Here is a 12,410-nt window from a genome sequence, read left to right as displayed (position 1 = left end):
GCAAATTTTAAAAAGAGGATAACACGGTGTAGGCAACACCGATTTTTGTCGTTGTTCTCTGTACTGACAGCACTCCAAATTTGCAAAAAAATGAGCTCAATGTTAAAATTGACCGGAGTTCTCCTTTAAGAAGAATTTTATTCTTGTGAATTTTTGTGCATCCGGCCCCAGAATAACATAGAGGGTTGGGCAAGAATTTGGTTCTTTTGACAGTAAGCAATCGCCTAGCAACCCTTCAGAACATCCTAGAAACTTCCTCATAACACCTTAGCAACCGCACAGCAACGCCCCAGCAACCATCCATAACTCCGTAATATAGGTGGTAAGTTTTGCATGGCAAAAAGAGGATGTGGAGGCAATTCAGGGACAGATTTCACATTACAACGCATTCGGAGCAGACCTATCACTTCACCAAACTAAAGCCAAGCAATGCTTTCTCTCTCACACATATACAATACTCAATAGTTAAGAATCCTCAGGGAAATAAAACTCAAGTCACAAACACAAAGAAACTTTACGATTGAAGTCACATACTGGCAGCCGGCGTCTCACAGTAGACTTTGTTTATAAATGAACCTCTCAGAAAATCTCCAATACACCTCAGATTTGATTCCAGCACAGCTTTTGAGAAGCCTGTATAGTGGCAAAGCAGAGATGTGCTGTTCTTTTTCTTTCTCTAATGACGGCTAAAGGCTAGCATGTATATGCTTGGACTGTCAGGATGACTTCAGTGAGCAGCAATTGAAGGGTATTTTTTCCTCTAATCCACTCACATCACTGTCAATCCAGAGTTATCACATTCACAGCAGGCCAGCCAGCATGGATCAATTTTACTCCTCTTAAAGGAACCAAACTTTCCTTGATCTTTAGAAATTAAAAAAGTCAATGTACTAAAACACACTGTCACTTATAGAACTCAAAACTCCAGGAAAAAAAGATAATTTCTACATTCTATGTCAAAACCCGTCAATCTATAAGCAAAAGATGACATACTACCAGAACAAACTTTGCCCAAACCTGCAGCTCACGAGTAAATGCTGCTTCTCATTTCATATGCGAAAAGGACATTTACACTACCGTTCAAAACTTTAGGGTCAGTTCATTTCTTTCTTTTTTTTTCTGAAAGAAATAAACACTTTCATTCAGCAAAAATGCATTAAATTGATCAAAAGTGACAGTAAAATGTATTATGTTACAAAATTTTAAATAAATCAAATAAGTGCAGCCACAGTGAGCATTAGAGACTTTCAAAACACAATAAAATCTTACAGGCCCCAAACTTTTGGATGGTAGTGTACATAAAAGCCTTAAAGGCACAAAAACAAAATGGGAAGATGAGAAAAATAAACATGAAAGAGAGGGTGGACAAATAGCCATGAAAAACTAAATTATGTTTTACAAGCAAAATAATAACAATAACAATATAACATTACAAATGGACCTCAGGAAAAAAAAAAATGCTAAAAAACAATGTATGATACGCTTACTGTAGCCTGTCTCTTACTCTCTGCGTGTGTAATTATATTTCATTTAAAACTCTTAATAATGCCTAATGCCATTTTCAGTTTCCCTTGTGGGTGTTCTGCATTCAATTACAGAGGTCTAATAAATAGAAATGAGCTATATGCTTTGATGCAGCAATTACTTTTGATGAAACATTTACTTAAGCATAAAATCACATAAACGCATAAATATCAAACAAACATGACAATAAACAAATAAATGTTCTGACTTATAAAAACAATGAACAAAAAACAAGCCATCTGTGTCCAAAAAATCGCCGAATGTGACACCAGATGTCCGATGTCATCGCATGGGGTGGGTGTTTTTGGATGATTACAGGGCGAGCTTTGAAGCTTTGGCTGTCACTGAAAACATCACTGGGTAACAGAGGCAGCCTCCCAAGCTCAGCTTTGAAAGGGGTTACTTCATATTAGTGTGAATCCCCACATGATTGGATCAACAGGTCCTCTCCTCTCATATGCTCAGGTCATAAGCAATCACACGGAGAACTAAATCCCGTCTCGTATGAAGCCTTTAAAACTAGCTGGTGTTCATCTAATCACAAGCAAAAAAAGTGATTGCAACGGGCACTAATTCTCAGGGTCCCAGACTTGTGTTAAATGAGGACCTGTTGCCGTTCATACTAGACACAAAAATGCGGCAAGAGATAGTGATCATCTTAAAAGTGATTTCTGAGAAACTGTTGAAAGTGGATCAGACCGAGCACCACAACACACTTGTAGATAATCAGCAATTACTCTTGAGCACTTAAATTCACATTATTTTTGAGCACTTAAATTCACATTATTTTATGTCATTCTAATGAAATAGCCACAAGTGCTGTGACCCCTTTTCAAGTGCAAGAAGGTATATAACATGATGGAAGGTATAAGAAAGCTAACAAAGTTACATTTACAATGTACCGGGCTGATACAATAAGCATGTCTGATGAAGAGATATAAAATAGTCACTAGATATTTATGTGAAGAACTGTATATTCTTCTGTTTACACTGAGTTTCTGATAGTCAGTGCACATTATCTGCTAATTTCTCTGGTATTATTCTGTACAACTGTTTGCAGTAATGGCTACGTCAATATATGGCACACAATTATTACCAGCAGTCAATTTTTGTGTTTCAGAATACCCGGCACTAAATGTCATTTACAAACTGTGTTGGACGCTTTACAGGTTGATCAGATGGCCTCGTCCTGTCGAAGTGGGTGGTTCTTGGCCAGAATGAGTAGTCTTACACCGTCCTTCAGAATAATAAAATAGCAAACGGGACACCTGAGCTTAAAAACTACAACATCTGTACATCAGTGGACATGGATACAGAACTGGGGCGGACAAATATACATCACATTAAGTTAATTAGTTCATGTTAAAACTGTGTAATCCAAATGGATGGGATGTTTAATGCAATTAAAATACATAAATCAAAAATATTAATATTAATATTATATTAAAATATATATATATATATTTTTTGTACAAGACTGAGTCTTGAATTTAAGTCTGTTCTTTAATAGAATTCATAAAGATTGGTATTACACAATCAAAGAAATTAAAAAATCATAAGTATAATTTTACACCTTGCATTTTAAGACATCAAAGCAAGAAGGACAGTTAAACATTTATCGTTAGCCTTGAATTTTCATTTTGTCACAAAAGTGAGTATTAATACCCCATGAATAATTGGATAGCAGTGCAGATCTGTTGAAGACCTCTGTAGAACATCACTGCCTCTGTGTTGTGTTCGTATAATTAAAAATCAGAAGCGAATCGTGGCTCTCAGAGGAGAACCTGGATATAATCTGTCTTTGTTTTTTTTAAATCTATCTGCTTGGATTGATGACAGTCCAGATTGGTGATGTTGGAAGCGAAGAGCGGCTATTCCACCGTCAGATATGAAGCAAGCTGAATGGCTGGGCTGAATTCCCAGGACTGTGAGACAGCAGGGCTAAATAGAATGTCAAGGTTATCTCTCAGTAACGCAGACTTGAGCTGGTGTGTTTTATTTGTCCCAATTAAAGCCAATTAAACAGCTGGAAATTACAGCGAGGTCAGGGCTCGATTTATTACACTATCATGAACATCAGGTTTCATTGTAGAGTGTTACGTGATATGAGCTCCTTGGACACTTAGGGTGTTCCCACAAGTACGAAAGACGAATATGGTGCATAAACTCATTATGGAAGCCCTTGGGAAGGCAGAGCTAAATTACAGTGTTTAAAAGAAACACATCTGGGAGAAAGCAGTGTACATCACAATAATGAAGAAAAGATCTGTTGAAATTTCCATTTCATGACGATTTCAAAAGTCTTAAGGCTTGGTCACACCAAGGACGATAACGATAACGCTTTAATAATCGGAGCATCTATTTACACCAAGTGCAAAATAGCCACCTTGTTGGCAGAAGCTACTTACATAAACTCCGCCCACCAATGTCTGGTTGAGCAACTCTAAATTACAAAAGAAACCCATGATGACCAACCCAAGATCGAATCTTTTCAGAACTCCCTTTTCCCATCAAATATCAGCTCGGAGAGGCATTTATTTAAAAAAAAACAAAAAAAAAAAAAACAGTATAAATAGTATCTGCCACTATTTGCACTAAATATAAAATGGCATCTATCTAACAACACTCAGCACAAAGAAAATCCTGCTATTTTCACTTAGTGCAAATAGCCTCTGCCTTTAATAATCGTTCTAATTTGAGAATTTTTCACACACACCTTCTGCTTCATGAAACCTGAATAAACTGATAGATTCAGAACCTAAATCCACACCACAACTATAACTATTATGACACAGAGGAAAAATATCATTAGAAACTCTTTCAGAAACTCTTTCAGCTGATGAACAACACAAACATCAATCAGAATCCACCCTGAGCTTGAGCATTTAAAGTGACAGAAGACATAACTGAAGAGCGTGCTTACAATAAAATGCTTATCTTTACAGTTATAGTTATCTTTGTAGTAATCGTTCTTTGTGTGAACAGGTCTTTAGTCCTCATTCATTGTAGCTGCACTAAAAAGAGTGACTAGCACATTATTCAAAATGTCTCTTTTTGTGTTCCACAAGAAAGGAAACCACAGATGTCTGGAACAACATGTCATGAAGTGTCATTTTTATTTCATTTTCGGGTAAACTATTCCTTTAAGCGTGAACACAGAAACACACCTACACACTAAAACATCTGTCCGTACACATAAATACAGCATCCTCTATTATATCCCAAATTCATTTGCATGCAAACCCCAGCCACAGACTGGCATCTGTCTTCGCTTGGTGTTAACGCTCTTTCCTTCGCTCCACCTTCTTTCTCTTCCTCTCTGGCTCTCCATCTTTTTTCCTTTTAACTTGTCCTCCTCTCACATGCACACACATACTTCATAATTCAAAAGCATGTCCATTTTCCCAGCAGCTGCAAACTGACTGCTGTCTGTCACAAAGATCACAGGTCAGCACACATACAGAGTGGACACTAGTAAATCTAAATCCTCTTCGCTGTAGAATAATCTAATATAATCCCCAAAACATTTCAGGCAAAACGAAAGAACGATAGATACGTAGTGACAAGCACCTGCCTGATGAGATTCATATGATGGGCAAACAGTTCCAAAAAGGACATGTATGATCAGAATGCACTTTAACCCCTGGCAACACCATAATGAGAATCCCGCTGAGCATTTCCATCTACTGGACCACACAAACAAGGGAGGGGGAAGCAAGTTATGTAATCTGGACATGACTGCCGCTGTTCATATAAGTAAGGCAGGGATGGAGGGAATGAGGCAGAGAGGGAAAAAGAGCGAGAGAAAGACACGTGCCCTGCACTGCCAGCAGGGCACTAAGCATCACCAGAATCCAGATATTACAGCGCAGTCTCAAAATGAAGGTTCTTTAATGATATTATTAGTTCAATTTAAAATCATATCTACATAACGAAGCCTTTTTATGCTGAAATGGTTCTTTGTGTTGAGGTTTAAGGTTCTTTGCTCTTGTACAAGGCTCTTGTTCTGACTTGTTCTGAGGCGTTATAAGCTACGGAGACACGATATTGAGATATTGTTGTTCAATCCGTTGTTGATTGGATGGAGGAGGATCTGAATGTGAGCTTCCAGTCAATTGTAAGAAAGGGGCGGGGTTTAAGCAGACTAAATGATTGGAGAAGTCTGGCATACATCATCAGAGACAAGTCTGTTGTTTTCATGACATTTTAAGTAAACAGTAACAAATTATTACAAATACTAATTTAAAAAAATGTAATCAAACATATACATGGACAAATTGTTCACAATGTTGTACAATAACATTCATTTAAAAAAAGAGTGATTTTTATTTTTATTTTGAAGAAAACAAGATATTAAGGCCATTATTTAACTAAATTAAAGGAAGGGAATTCTATTAATAAATATTAATTGATGATGCACTATGTAAATTTTTTTGTTCAAAATTTTAAGTCAATACACCATCAATCCTTCTTCCAAATCGTGTTTTTGTCTTACCCTGATTCACTATGGTAAGATCGTTATAAGAATATATTTTAGGTCGAGCGGGATGCTTTTTGCGCAAAATTTCGTACATTTGTCCGTCCATGCGTGTCTCGACATACCCGTAAATAGAGAAAAGTTGCTGGCTACTTTAACGCATATGTGAGTGGTATAGTTTAGTTGTCACAACGAGTAAGAAAGGTTGATGTGGAGCACGCTAAATCTCGAACCTCTGGGGGATTTGCCTGTTTTTTCAAAAAAACACACAGAACAGAGAAGCTTCTGCTTACAAAAATAGAACGCGGCAGAGCTCGTAATAAAACAATATCCATTTTTTCTTCCACATGTCATGGGCGGGGCTGTGTAATAAGCCATGAACCAAAAGAGTCAGATATGAGGTGAATCACAACATTACAAACTTTGATTGATTTGAAGCAAAAAAGTATTTGTAAATTCAACAAAAAAGACAAAGCATTGCAAATGACAATCGGATTAAAAACTATGGAGAAATATAAAACTATTGATTTAAACATGTTGATTACAAATATACAGAATCAATATATTTTAAGTTCATTGCAAAATATGCATACATACAAATATTTGAGTGTTTGAGAGTGTTGCAGTTTGTTTGGCGCAATTTGCTTGTTTTGATTGGGAGTTATTTACAGAATCATGGGTAATGTAGTTTTACACTAGGAATTATAGGAATTAAACACAAATATTTAAAAATAAGTTGAAACAATGTGGACTGATGGCTTCAACAAAGGCATATATCATTGATGATCAATAACCTCAAACAGTAGCTCACAGTAGGTCTGTCTTTAAAGGTTTATAGGTTATTGTTAAAAGTCAACTCCCAATGAAGAAAATAATTGGGATTTTTACTTTTGGAACAGGACTGTTACACTCTATAATACCTAAAGAATGCTATTGTAAGCTGATTGGCCGATGAGAACACGCACAGTCCCAAACCCTTCATTAGTCCTGAGCTGTGACGTAAAAGACAGCAGACAAGGATAAATTTGAGTCCATTTTGCACTTTTAAGGGCCCTCCAAAGCAAAATTGGGCATTAGTATAACATCTGCTATAATATAAATAAATATTTGCAATAGTTCAAACATGTCTCTTGCAAAGAATTGTGAAAGAGACATATAGTAGTTATGGTATCTTCCAGTAAAACCAGCTAAACCTCAAAAAGACTCAATTGCTATTTGAAATATGCATCATTAGTGGTGCACAAAATCACATATTTCACCTGAAATCTGCAATGCTCAAATCAAATGCACTGAACTCATTTTTACTGATGACATGACTGAAAAAAAAAAAAAAAAAGTGTGGGTTTGTAGACAGAGAGAGAATGATGGGATGGTTGAGGCTGAAGTTGTGTGTGAAGGGTGTTATATTCTTTTTAATATTCTATGAGCTCTGAGAGAACACATTTCACGTCATTTAGGCTGTTGGCGTAAAGTGCTTTACCACAGCACAACAACATTCATCTTTCTAATACAATCTAAATAATAAACACTGGATTTTAAAATGAAAAATGAAAAAGCATCACTCATACTAGGTGTTGTATGATAATATGCCTATTCCATAGCAGCTTCACCAAAATACTAAGCTTGCATGAAGGTTACAAATTCAATTCCACAAGGCAAGATCCAAGATGTGAAAACTTACTGAGAATGCAATACTATATCATCATTGTGCCCCTGAAATATAATACCACATTGCATCATTGTTCTTGGAATTAATTTACTGTATGTCAATTAGTACAGAAAAAAAAACCTGCTTAATAGCATTTACCTTATTATGGAGTTAAAGACCACAAAACAATACCATCTGTACAATCTTTTCATTAAAGCAGTATATTCTTATTTTAATCTATACCTTCCTCATACTATGATGTAAATCAACCTACAGGAAGACATATTACACCATGTTATTATATAGACTGTATTAATAATTAAAAAGCACATGGGTGATTGCATGTGTTTGAAATGGCTTCTTTTTTTTTGTGGTGGTGGTGGTGGCTAGACAAAATGCATTTGATATAAAGCAACTGGAATTAATAGAAAAACCATTAAACTGGCTGCTGATTGAAATTAATTCAGGACAACATGAATTGTGCAGGATATGTGTCATGCTCCTTTCTCCTAGACACAAATTCATTGTCAAAACAGATCGATCTGATATGATGCTAAAAATGAAATCCCTTTACAAAAAAGTATACTCATACAGTATCACACTGCATGATTATGGTGCTTTCATAATTATCATGGTACTGAACGATTACTATATTAAAGTACTTAAAGTCAGCATGAAATGGAAGTAGCAATAGTCTTGTCTTCCCTATTGTGACAAATATCCAAGCGAAACAGCAACAAGAAAATATGTAGGGCGGGACTTTTTTTTAGTCCATCAGGAATTGATTGGATCATTGTGGTTTGCTATTGCAGTGATGTCATGTGATTGACAGGTTGTCCCGCCCTTTCGCCAGTAAACACGTCATCAGAGAAGAGAAGAGATGTCGCTGCAAGAAGGAGGGGAGGTTATTTTGATATTTAAAGATTACGAAGGCATATGAATTTTAAAATAATAATAATAATAATAATAATAATAAAAAAAGATGTGCACAGATAAATCATTTATAATAAATACGGCAATGTTACATAAAAAATAAGAATTGTCAATTTTGATTTCATGGTGACTAATAATATATCACGTCTATACTTTTTTGAAATTGGTCAGTAAAACGCTTATGAATTCTAATAAATTGTTTAAATGTATATTTTATTTATATTTTAGTTTCAAGACTACACACACACACACACACACACACACACACACACACACACACATATATATATATATATATATATATATATATATATATAATCATTTAAGAAGGGTGTTAACTAGAAATCAACATTAAAAGAGAAAACACATTTGTGTTATTGGACTTTTGGCTGAGACATAAGTAACCCATGTGACAACTAGCCCCGGCGTCACATATCACTTTTAGAATGTTTAAAAATTAATAACACGTTTACTAAAATAAAGAACTATATCTGATTATGACAGAGAAATCTAGAGGGAGTTTGAAGAGCTCAGAAGTGATGGTCTATCTCTTTAATAGTACAAGCTACTGTGAGATATTCAGCACTGCTGCAATCTAAAATGGCTTTGGACAAACCTACCCCACACAGACATGTGTTTCACTGGCAGAGAAATCCTGAATAATGTTTTCAGCACATTTAATACAGCATGCGGACTACCGTCTGTTTTTATAAGGTTATAGTGCAGACGACCGCACGAGCACGAGCCATCGTGACATTTACAACCAAAGCAGCAACGTTAACATCTAACCGACTAAACAACCAAATTGTAACAAATTTAAAGACATGTCTGACCAAACCATCCAATACCTCACCTATCAACACAACATGCTCTCAAATCAGCTGAGCGCGTGCACGAAAACAAGCGATGGACAGCGACTCTACCTCTTTCGGCGCTCTTCCGTTAAAAGATGAATCCCGTAAAGACAGCCGCGTCCAACTGTGTCATATTAAGGGGCGGCTGACGGCTCCGGTCCGCTGTCCGTGCTATCCGGGCTTAAAACGGTTCATTAGCGACCGTCGGGAAGGGAAAAGCGCTCGAGCGGGCGGTACTGAGGAGACCGCACGCGCGCGCACTCACTCACTCACTCACACACACTGCTGGAAGAGCGCAGCACACGAATACACTCTGCATTTAGCGCGCGCTTTAAGCGCTCTTCATCTGTATCTGTGTGCTGGATCAGAAGATATGTGAACACCACTGGCCTATTCCTTCTCTCTTTACCACACACACTCACAGAAGCACGCACAAGTGCAGAGCCAGTGCAGCTTACAGCAGAACAGTCGTGCGTTGGTTCACTTTGATATCTCTGATGTAAATACCTGTCTCTCATGCCAAATGCTGTGCATCTGCATTATCTTCCAGGTGAGCATCACCCATCCGCCCTGGAGGGCCATGACTGGAGCTGACAAGGTCAAATAAGGTGTTTTTGAATTCTCTCTTACACACTCCCTTCCCCCATTACTGGCCACATTTACATAAACATCATTTTCTCATTGAGGTCAATATTGTAGTTAAACCTTAGGCCAAGTTACATTAGATTAATTCAAACACATCAATTCTCATTTATGTCCATCACGTCTCCATGACGTCTCAAGGATGAAAATTCAAGGATGAAAATAAAAATTCACTCTATTTTTTAAATTAATGTTATTAATCTTATTATGAACAATTCATCCATGTATATGTTTAAAATGATTATTTTTAATATTTTTTACTGTTTAATTAAAATGTCATAACTCAACTATCCAGTGAAAACAACAGACTTGTCTCTGGTGATGTATGCCAGACTTCTCCAATCATTTAGTCCGTTTAACCCCGCCCCTTTCTTACAATTGACTGGAAGCTCACATTCAGATCCTCCTCCATCCAATCAACAACTGATTGATTGAACAAAGTCCCCGCCTACATTTTTTCTTTTTCAATAAGATTTTCATTCATTTTCTTAAGATCTGTCACTATGGGACTTTAGCATACCTCCTCCTTGCTCAAAAAAATGTGTTTCTTCAATAGCTCAACAATTCAGTTTCTTTATGACCCAGAATTGCCTTTGTTGAGACATAGGCAGAATAATGTTGAGTTACAATGGATATCACAAATACGTTTTTTACACGACCCAAAATTCTGATTAATATAGGCATATGCAAGTGGTCTGATTCAGATTTCTAGAAACTGGAATATTGGATTCATCTAATTATAGAAATCAGGTTAATGTCTTTATGTGACACTTACATAATGACAGAATTCTGATAAATGTTAGAATATTCTTGAACATAAACACAATACTACTATATATACAGAAGTATTCAAAAATCAGTATGACTAATCAGAAGGGTGTCTGAATAGTAGTAGTATTCAGCATAGATTCTGTGTGCAACAAGTGGACACTTTACTATCCCATGAGGCCATGGGTCAAAGAACATCCGGGTCAGGTGACAATTCCAACATGGCGGATGTATTAGGCCCGGAAATGTATTTATACTACACACCTGCAAATCTAAGGAACATGCTTCATCAATGGTCGAGAATTCAGTACATAATCATCTTATGTCTGCGTATTACAGTACATGCTTTAACACATATCTGCGATTTGACTGCAGAAGACGGATTTGTTAATGAGGATCCCTTGTGAGAAACCCTGTAAACCCTCTCTCTCCTGTTCTCATGCATGCTCGCTTACTCTTTCCGCCAGTGAGTGAGTCTGGCCAATCGTTTATCTCCCACTGTGCAGTGGCAGGACCGTTCCCAGCAGCCGCGGCCAATCAGAGATCAGGGATGCAGGAGCAGCAGGGTATTAAGGAGGATTATTTGGATGGTTCAGGGTTTCCCCAGACATGGCAATGAAACAATAGGACAAGACTGCCCTCTGTGCCTCTCACCGGTATTGCACAATTACTAAAATGCCAACAGAAACAAACGAATACAGTGCATGAATACAGCAGCATGTCCAGCAAAAACGATGAGATTCAAGAAAGAAATATACATGGAAAAAAACAAGCTTGACTTGTTTGGATACTCATTAAACTGCTGCCTGGCAACCGTAACAATTATTAAGTGGGCTGTCATTCTCCTCTGTCTCCCTCAGCCTCTCCCAAAAGAGCCCTCTGCCGTCTCATGGGACATCTAGCATTGCATACCACAGCCAAATATGGCAACACTCTATATAAACCTGCACTGATTCCCATCTCTAAAAGGCATACCTAGGCCCCAAGTACATCGCAGGACTGATTAACATCTCTAAAACACTCCCGCCAAGTAAATGTTATTTGCCCTGAGTATAAGTGAGCAATTTCCATCCTCTTCAGATCTGAAGGAGAAAACGTCTGTTCATAAGCACTGTAGGTTAAAGTGAAGGATCGATTTCACCTTTGTTAAATAAGAGACTGGAGCCGACTGAATGGCTACTTTGCCACAAAAAGACCCAATGGTATGTACAATTTGACCTTTCGCTAAGCTCCAAATGATAAGGTCAAATGATGAATGTTGATCTGTCACTCAAAGAAATGCCGCAGGTGCTCCTAAATGTTTTCCCATGATACTAACTGCTTACAAAGCTTTCAACAGGTCATCAAGTGACTTCAGATCAAGTTATTTTTATTTTTTTGGTGAAAGAACAGATGGAGGGTGCAAGGGAAAGGAGGGGTGGAAAAGGGTTGAAGAGGGAGTAGGCCAAGTCCTCAGAAAACCAAACCATGATCAGGACACAGACTAATCCAATAATGCCTAGGCCACAGCTCTGAAAAACTACGACATTACTAGCAGATTAATGCATCCTTCATTTCAATTCTA

General features: G+C 37.2%; 1 protein-coding gene across 2 annotated transcripts in view; it reads right to left on the bottom strand.

Moving 5' to 3' along the window:
- The window catches only part of rimbp2b (RIMS binding protein 2b), a 151,323-nt gene that overhangs the window by 136,736 nt on the left and 2,177 nt on the right, over window positions 1-12,410 (bottom strand). Inside the window, exon 1 of one of the 2 annotated variants that reach the window (XM_079896709.1) lies at window positions 9,506-9,787. The exons of the other annotated variant lie outside the window; for it this stretch is intronic. The gene's annotated coding sequence lies outside the window, so the exon portion shown is untranslated. Of the gene's footprint in view, window positions 1-9,505; window positions 9,788-12,410 lie in introns of those variants that run through there. 2 annotated transcript variants of the gene reach the window in all.

Source organism: Squalius cephalus, assembly GCF_949319135.1.
Source record: "Squalius cephalus genome assembly, chromosome: 16".
NCBI lineage: Eukaryota > Metazoa > Chordata > Actinopteri > Cypriniformes > Leuciscidae > Squalius > Squalius cephalus.
Note: the sequence above shows the minus strand (reverse complement) of the source record. Positions and strands in the feature narration are given on the sequence as shown.